This window comes from Notothenia coriiceps, unplaced genomic scaffold (assembly GCF_000735185.1).
Source record: "Notothenia coriiceps isolate Sejong01 unplaced genomic scaffold, NC01 NC01_scaffold00002270, whole genome shotgun sequence".
Lineage (NCBI taxonomy): Eukaryota > Metazoa > Chordata > Actinopteri > Perciformes > Nototheniidae > Notothenia > Notothenia coriiceps.
Genome location: NW_011334971.1, coordinates 70708 through 79737, shown reverse-complemented (window position 1 = coordinate 79737; position 9030 = coordinate 70708). Strand labels below are relative to the sequence as shown.

Below are 9030 nucleotides of genomic sequence, written 5' to 3'. Positions count from 1 at the left end.
GATTAAATAGTGCAAATGTATTTAGCTGTGTTCTGACACAGTGCTTTAAAACTTGAATGTACATATAGTCAACATTTTTTGGGGCACACAGTTCATGCAGGTCATGAAATGTGCATAATGTGCACCAGCTCAAAGCCCATTTCTACCTAGGGCTTTGAGGAGCAGATTTGTATTACCTAATTATGATCAGATATTACATTTCTTTATCAAATATAAATATTTTTTCCAAATCCAGGGCTGTTATTAATTATGCATGCAGGCCAACAAAAAAAAGTCCATCACATACCAACAATGCAGCTTGATCCCTCAGGTGGGATGAAGTTTTGTTCTTTTTTTGTGCCTGGACCCAGGTGTTTTCTTTCCTATCAAACTTGTCAATTTGTTTGCTAAGGCGCAGTTTGCGGGGCTGAACCGCCTTGCAGAATTTGCAAGTTTTGCATGCCACATTCAGTGACATGCAGCAGCTTCAGCATTGCCTCGAAGTGGAACCTGGTCCTGGCATTCTTTTGGAGATAAAGATAATAAAAGGTCATTTAAAACTGGGTTTCAAATTCAGAATGCAATCAAATACAAATATTGACTCATTTTCCTTTTGTCTAGTCCGTCACTGTAAGCCTCTCCCCTTGAAGCTACAAAAAATCGGTATCCTGTTTAGAATAGAATAAAAACACTTGCATTTTTATTTAATTTGAGTAAATGAATTTAGTATCAATTCAATAATGGCCCCTTACTTAGTTTTACTACAATTTCAAAGCAAAGCTAAAATTCAGCGTTAAAATATGTACTCGAAAGTAAGGTTACACAACTTCTACTATCTTACAAGCTTGACCATGACATTGCAGTGTAAAAGCACAATCTTGAATTTGACAAAAAGATATGATACTGTTGTAATCCTAGATATAATTTTTATTATAATATAATCTAGAATTATAGCAGTACTCTAATCAGGGGTGCACATAACTGGTACGCAGGTACGCATGCGCGGCAACAATCTGAAATGCGTACCGTCACTTGTGTCACAAAGCGCATTTGCGTACCGACGTACTTGTGAAGCTTTTCCAGAAGGCGGTTAGATCACCGGACGACAGAGTCGGTCTCCGTGTGCGTAGACGGTGCTGCTGTTAACGTCGGTCTGTACAACGGAATTGTGCCAAAACTACGCCAACCGGCTGCGGAGGGAGACTCCCCACCTTCACTGGAGAACTGCGCTAAAACAGCTGATCACAACGTTCACACTCTGTGGTCACGAAGTACTCCACTAGCCCCCCCGTCAACTTTCCTGAAGTACTTCCCCGTTGATAGAAATCAACACGTAATGAATTAAGACCCCACGGTGTGATGATTGATAGGTGTGTGGGCTGTCTTTAATTTTGACACACATACAAATGTTATAATAAACATACATACTGTATGTTAAATGGATATATCCGCCGTCTTTCATTTATCTTTCCATTCCCACAACAATATTTACATAAAGAAATGGCATATTTTGAACATAGTTCGAATGGTGATTAATCATGATTAATTAATTTTTAAGCTTTGATTAATCTGATTAAAATTTGTAATCGTTTGACAGCCCTAGTTTTTATATAAATGGATCAGGACAAAAAGTGAGCGAATCTTTTTTTCCTGCAACTTTCAGAATCTTTTTACACATGTTGATGTAGAAAAGACATGAAAAAGTGGATTTAGTATAATACCACTCCTTACCTTACACAGTATGCCTGCTGTTATTCCTAACCTGTTTATCTTTGTGCCGCACTAACAGACACAACACCAACCCTGTGGGCACAGAGTGGCGCTGGAAGATGGACCCTGCTGAGAAAATCCTGGAAGATGCCCTTGAGAAACACCAGACCATGATCCGACAGTTCAGAGGTTTGTCCTTTAGCAGGAGCATTCTCCTCTTGTCAATCTCTCTGTATAGTCCTGTTTCTCTTTCAGTCTGTCTGGCTATTAATTTATCCCTCAAACTGTTGCTTTGTCGAGTGCACTTCATACAACCTGAGTGGGGCGACAGGACGCTCATCAACGGCCAGACATCGACGGCCAGACATCTATCGACGGCCGAAATCGGGCCTTTAAAGAGTCCCTATTATGCTTGTTGGGGTTTTCCCTTCCCTTCCTTAAGTGCCCAATGCACACCTGTGTCCTCTTTAAGTAGTGCAACCTCACAAACAATATTTAGATTTTGGGGGTTTTCCCTTGAGTGTTATTTAGATTGTTGTTCAAAATGTTCTGTAAAGGCTAAAATCCCTGTGTTCCCTCCAGAGGGAGTTTCTCTCCCACACCGCCCCCCCGGCCTGACACGCCTCTATTGTACTCCTTTGTTTACTTTAGCAGCATAGTGACATCACTACGTAATACTCGCACTTCTATTGGCTGGCGCTCCAACACATTGTACGTGTTAAGCTAAGGGGCGGGATATCTCTAACTGGTTGACCAATCACAACGGAGCCGGCCAGTTAACCAATCAGAGCAGACTGGTCTCTGGTTTCAGACAGTGGGTGAAAAGAGGTGCTGCAGCACAGGCAGTATGACAAAAATAAAGAGCTTTTTGAACATTAAAGCATGGAGACATGTCCCAGTAGAGGCACTTTAATAAACCTGAACATGAGCAGAATATGGCCGCTTTAATATTTAGACTATTAAAGCCCTAACCCTTTCATCTTACAACGTTTACAGTACATTGACATCAAAGATTGTATGTCTGATTGATTCTGCAACCTCAGTCACCAGGCATCATAAATAAAGTAATCTCCTGTTGTTATTAAAATGGAAAAATAGTGTATCCAAGCTTCTTAGTTCGCTTAAAATAAAAAAAACATGCATATTTGTAATAAAAGGCTTTCAATTACGCCATTTTGTCCAGCAAATAAAGAAAAGCATATTTTCAGATGCTTTGCCATTTTAATGAGAAACACACTAGAGCACAACGCAAGCCTATAATGTCATTATCATCCATAATGTTTTTCCAGCCGCACTACAGAATCACATTAGGCAGCCTTCAACTCCATTTACCATTCACAGTGATACTTTTTATAATGTCTAAAGCAATGATCTAACCAGACACTGCCTCTGAAAACCCACTGTGTGGTTAAACTGGGTTCTACTCTGATTACATGATGTTCTACTGCTTTAAAGATCTCATCAAAAATAGTTTAAAACCCCATGGAACAGTTTATAATAATAAGTTATGAAAAGATGCCTTTAAAAAATAGAAGTTTGGTTACCAACAGAACGTTTCTTGTGATTTAACTCTTACTCTGTTGTTACGTGATACAACAGTAGTGAATATCTTCTTTTATTTCAGTGGAGGATGGGTTTGTTTATTTGATTTTCCTCCATATTCATCACTTCTTCCAATATGATACAGTGTTATGCTCTTTGGTTGGCAGTAAATCAAACTCTCTTAGGTTATACTCAAAGCATTATAATAAAATCCACATGAGTATGAACAAGGGCCGCACAATTTTGAAAAAATAGCTAATTGTGATTATTTTTGACTGATATTGCAATTACCGTAATTTTCGGACTATAAGGCGCACCTGAATATAAGCCGCAGCAGCGGCATACCACTCTCGGTTCCACTTTTACTTTTGCGCGCTACCTGTCTCACTCTTTTCCGGCCTCCAGCTTTTCCTGCTGGAACCCGCCGCTTAAAGGTGGGGGTCCGCGGACCGGCCATAGAGCCCATAGAGTTAAAGGTGGTGGCTGTTAGCTGTAAAAATCCATAGATTAGCCGCACCGTTATATAAGCCGCAGCGTCGAAAAATGGGAAAAAAGGCGCGGCTTATAGTCCGAAAATTACGGGTAGTTAACTTTTTTTTACTTAACTTTGGCAATGTCTGATTAGTGGAACCCATTGAGAGTTCAAATTGAAGACTATTTATATTGTTCATGTCATAATGTCTTTATCAGCAATGACAGAGAAGCATTTGAACGTAAATGAAATACTAGTTTAATTTTCACTCCAACATGAACATGGATACAAAAAAAACAGACAGATCACGGAGGTTGAAAATAAATTCCATTTTAAACATTAAAGGGGAGATCATGTTATTCAGACGCCAATTATTACACGGCTAATTTTATAAACCTATCCAAAAGGTTATTAATATATGTTGTGTATGCATGAGATTTCTGGCGATGCGTTTTTCAAATGGATTTTGATGTTTAAAAATCGTTTGATTATCTTTTCAAAGTAGGCTATTGCAATGTATTTTTTCAGTGCGCGCTACGTAAGCAACGTCACCGTGACCCGGATGTACTTTAGCTCAACTTTATATCCCACAATTCCTTTCTCCTTCGTCCTCTTTCCCTACAGCAGCCATGTCTAAGAGAGGTATGAAACCCACCTTGTAAAATCTACATTCATCTGGTGTTTTATACTCCCCGCCAGCTTTTAAAATGTTGTTTGTGTGTAAAAGAGTGTGCAAGACAACACATCTGCGAGATTAGTTTTTAATTTAGGCTAACGATTGAATAATTCTGAACTATAGCATTTTCGCTAGCTAGTTGGTGGGAGCCATGTTTTGCTATCAGCGCATGAAGCGAGTAAAGCTGGAGGCAGCACATGTGAATGTGCGGTTTTCTGTTGATTTCAGGAAGGTTTAATAGTTATAAACCTATTGTCCGAACATGTAATGAACGCTAACGTGATGTCCCGTGCAGTATATCGGCACAGTTAAGTGCAATTGGTCCTTGCTAGCTAAAGCTAGCTCTGTTAGCAAAGCAGCGCCGGACCAGTACATCATGTTACTGTTTCGCTCAAATCACATTAAGCGCTTTTTCATCTGTTGCAGCAAATTATTTTGTGCACAGGACGATACATTGCTACTTTGCCGGTGGCTCGTGTCTAGTTTGAGTCATACGTTTACGGGTTTTGCTTTGGTAGCTGGGAAGATAGCTGAGGCCTTATGACATACATGGTTCATATATTTGTGTAATGCCAACATTTTTGCTAATCGGCCTGTTTGACTGCTGAAATTATGACTTGTGTAGGATCCTGCGTGAAGTTACTTTAAGTTTGTCGACTGTCATAGCCCACATGTTGTAGTGTTTAGAAACCACTTGAAGTAGTTGGTGATATCCTCGCAGACAAACCATGCACATTCACGTTTTCAGTTCCTTACTGGGCTGATTTTAAAAACACAATGTTCCCTAACTAATTATACGTGTATTCTGGAGATATATATATGGGATTTGACATTGCAGCAATGTTTAAAAAAAAAAAAGAAAGCTTATATTAATTGTACAAGTAGTGGAATTACTGAACTTCGGAACTAGGTCTTGTAAGGAATGGTTATCAGACTGTCAGAATAGGTGATCAGCATCATCTGTCAACTAAATAAAAATGTCCAGCGTCTGTAAACAGACAGTGAAGGTGATTTCGGAAGTAAAGTCGCTTGACTGAATAATTAATCTAGAGGTAGTACTTAAATGTGAACCTTCGTATTCTAAGATTTCCATTTCCTGTGTGCTGTATACCAAAAATCCCTTTTTATCGTATGTTTTATTTGACTTAAATGGTATTTCCATCTTTTTTATTCAAAGTTTTTGGACCAGAATCAGTTTTTATTCAACTATAATAGTTGCATACATAGTTTGGTGTTTTCTCAGAGGTGATACAGATGAATATTCCCCCTTCAGAAAGCACTTGCTTGGTCGTCTCAGTGGCTGGGTGAGTTGTCGTGGAAGGGAATACTAACCCTCATCACTGTGGGTGAGATGGCAGCCTCTGTGGCTGACTAATCTCAATCAGAGATGAGACAACTTCAACTGTTACCTCTAAGGTACTTATATATGGCTTGCATTGGAGCTCTAAGGCTGACTTTGACCTGCAGGTCTTTGATGCATGTTGTCTAGAGGTATTACTTACATTTGTAACTTCATATTCTAAGATTTCCATTGGCTGTGTATCACAAATCCCTTTATCTTACGTATTCGATCATTTAAATTGTGTGTTTCTGTCTTCTTTCAGGACGTGGTGGTTCTTCTGGAGCCAAGTTCCGCATCTCACTGGGTCTCCCGGTGGGAGCGGTCATCAACTGCGCTGACAACACAGGTACGCCTCTACTGAACTATTCAGGGTGTCCGCGGGGTCTTAACAAGTATTAAAAGTTGATAAATCAATTTAGTGAAAATTAAGGCTATTAAAAAGTATTAAACGGCATTTTCCAAGGTATTAAGAAGGTTCACAGCAACGACAACATGAATTTACTGAAACGACATGCCGGGAAACCCCCCAAGGCGGCCCCATGCATAGCACGCCGTAAAATGCTGCTTATTATTTTAAGTTTCGTTGCCTTGCTCCGCTCTGTGTGGGGGGGGGGACTAAACGACTACGGTAACGGGTCCCAAGGTGGGTAGACCGGCATACGCAACGTTCTGGGGTTCCAACGGCTCTGTGTGTAAGCCCTATATGATCATTTTCTGATAGCGATAAAATAGCCCGCCTCCCTCTCCCCACGTCTCCTGCTGCTGCTGGGCTGTCAGAAGAGGGGGAGGAAAAGGGAGGCAGTCACCGTTTATTAAATATTATTATACAGAGAACAGTCGTTATCAATTTGTTTTAAAGCTCAATGAATAACAAAGAAGACCTCTGACCGGCACTTTTCTAATTTTGTACGGAAGATTTAAACTTTAACGGACATGTTGACCGGCGGAACATTTTTTTTACGGAAACTGCCGCACGGTCCCCTCGTTCCTTGGAAGAGGCGGAGAGGTGGGTGTTTTTGATCTGCTGGTGGACTACCTGAGAGATACAGCAGGAGAACACGCCGTCCACCGCGGAGAATAAACAGAAGTGCAACCATGGCAACCATGCTCCGGGGTCTTCTTCGCTGCTTTTGGTGTATTTCGGGCGGCAGCAGCGCCACTTACAGGCCTGACATATGTACTACATCGTTTCCAGCATTTCCAGCGGTCTAGTGNAATTTGAATGACAATCAAACATGTGGGAAGAGGGGGGTCGGCGCCCCTGGCGCCCCTATGGGCCGGCCGCCACTGCATGCACCCCTACTTTAGTGGGAACAATGAGTCTGCGTCTTTGATGCACACAGGAATAAACGCAGATCATACTCTGGCTGCAGCCTTTACCAGTACTTGCTTTTGATCAAAGTCAATGCGGAAAACCTGCACTCACACAGGTAGGTGGAGGTGAAGGGAATGAACACTTTTACAGCCTTTTTGGCGAGGTGGGGGAACTCACTGTCCACAGACAGCCACAAGTGGGCAAGTGTCACTTTACTCGTCTTTTTCTCGTTCTTTTGTGTCTCACGCTGCGCCTCCCCTGAAGCTCTCTGGCGCCCCCCAGGGGAGGCGCGCCTCACACTTTGAAAACCGCTGCTCTAGAGGTTTCTCAATACTCAAATTTCCCCTCCTCGACTCCTATCCTCGACTCCTCTCCTCGAGACTTGAGGACCCGAGGAGAGAGGAGGTTCTTTTGTGTCTCACGCTGCGCCTCCCCTGAAGCTCTCTGGCGCCCCCCAGGGGAGGCGCGCCTCACACTTTGAAAACGGCTGGTGTAGAGTAAACGCATTGTACTCTTTAATGTACTACATTAAAATGACAGCTATAGTTACTTCACAGATTAAGATTAAACATCCAAAACATGTAATAATGTCCAAAAAATGTACACATTGTTGCGGATTGTACCCAACCGGCTACAACTAAAATGCTGCGTTCATGTAAACTTATCTAATAAAAAATAACATGAAAACAGGGTTAAAGAGAAATACAGTATACTGTTGTTTTTTCTAGTTGTATGCTTATGTACTTTTACTTTGGTAAATGAAAGCAAGATTTATACTGCAAACTAGAGAATGCATTCCCTGCTGAAAATGTGTGTGAATGCTGTAAACTCTGTACATTTGTTTCTGTAGCTGAAAGTAGGCTGAAGGAGTAAGATATCAAATATACGTATATAAGTACAAGTAGTATTAGCTTAAGTAGTAGTAGTAGTAGTAGTAGTAGTAGTAGCAGTTTAAGTTTTAGTAGAAGTAGTAATAATAGTAGCAGCTGTACTAGTAGTAGCAGTAGTAGTTGTATTAGTAGTTGTAGTAGTAGTTGTATGAGTAGAAGTGGTGTTAGTAGTAACAGGTTACCGTGGTAACTAGGTTACCGTGGTCACCTGCAGCAGCAGAGGGAGGCTCATTCAGAATGCATTGAGGATTATATCTGACAATTTTGCCTCCTGTTAAAAAACGATCGCTCCTATCAAAAGAATGACCTGACCGTGAGCATCAGAGAGCCCTGATGAACAAATCTGTGTTGTTGTTTTGTGTTTTGTGTGTTAAATGTGGACATGGCAGCAGATGGTCAAACGTTTACTTCTTTCTTGTATGAAGAAAGATCCGGACAAATTTAACATGGGCGTCTATTCAGAATCAGAATACCTTTATTCGTCCCACAGAGGGGAAATTTACAATTTGTTTGTTTATTTATTGGGCAGCTTGGTGCACTTGTTGTCACTCAGATCACTATTGGGCACAACAGTGCGTCAGTTTTATATGATGAAGGGAATTGAGCAGGCCACACTAATAATAACGCACTCTAACTCTGAAGAGTAAGATTACCAAGGAACCTTGGTGTTATATTTGATCAGGATTTATCTTTTAACGCCCACATAAAATCAATCTCAACTGCCTACTTCCATCTACGCAACATTGCAAAAATCAGGTACAGTGGGGCAAAAAAGTATTTAGTCAGCCACCAATTGTGTAAGTTCTCCCACTTAAAAAGATGAGAAAGGCCTGTAATTTGAGACTATGAGAGACAAAATGAGAAAAAAAAAAATCCAGAAAATCTCATTGTCTGATTTAAAAAAAATTGATTTGCAAATTATGGTGGAAAATAAGTATTTGGTCACCTACAAACAAACAAGATTTCTGGCACTCACAGACCTGTAACTTCTTCTTTAAGAGCCTCCTCTGTCCTCCAGTTGTTAACTGTATTAATGGCACCTGTTTGAACTCGTTATCAGTATAAAAGACACCTGTCCACAACCTCAAACAGTCACACTCCAAA

General features: G+C 40.8%; 1 long non-coding RNA gene across 1 annotated transcript in view; it reads left to right on the top strand.

Moving 5' to 3' along the window:
- The first annotated feature begins 4242 nt into the window (after window positions 1–4242).
- LOC104966880 (uncharacterized) overlaps window positions 4243–9030 on the top strand; it is a 14963-nt gene continuing 10175 nt past the window's right edge. Inside the window, exons 1-2 of the long non-coding RNA XR_800692.1 lie at window positions 4243–4345; window positions 5984–6067. This is a non-coding gene — a long non-coding RNA (uncharacterized lncRNA). The remainder of the gene's footprint in view (window positions 4346–5983; window positions 6068–9030) is intronic.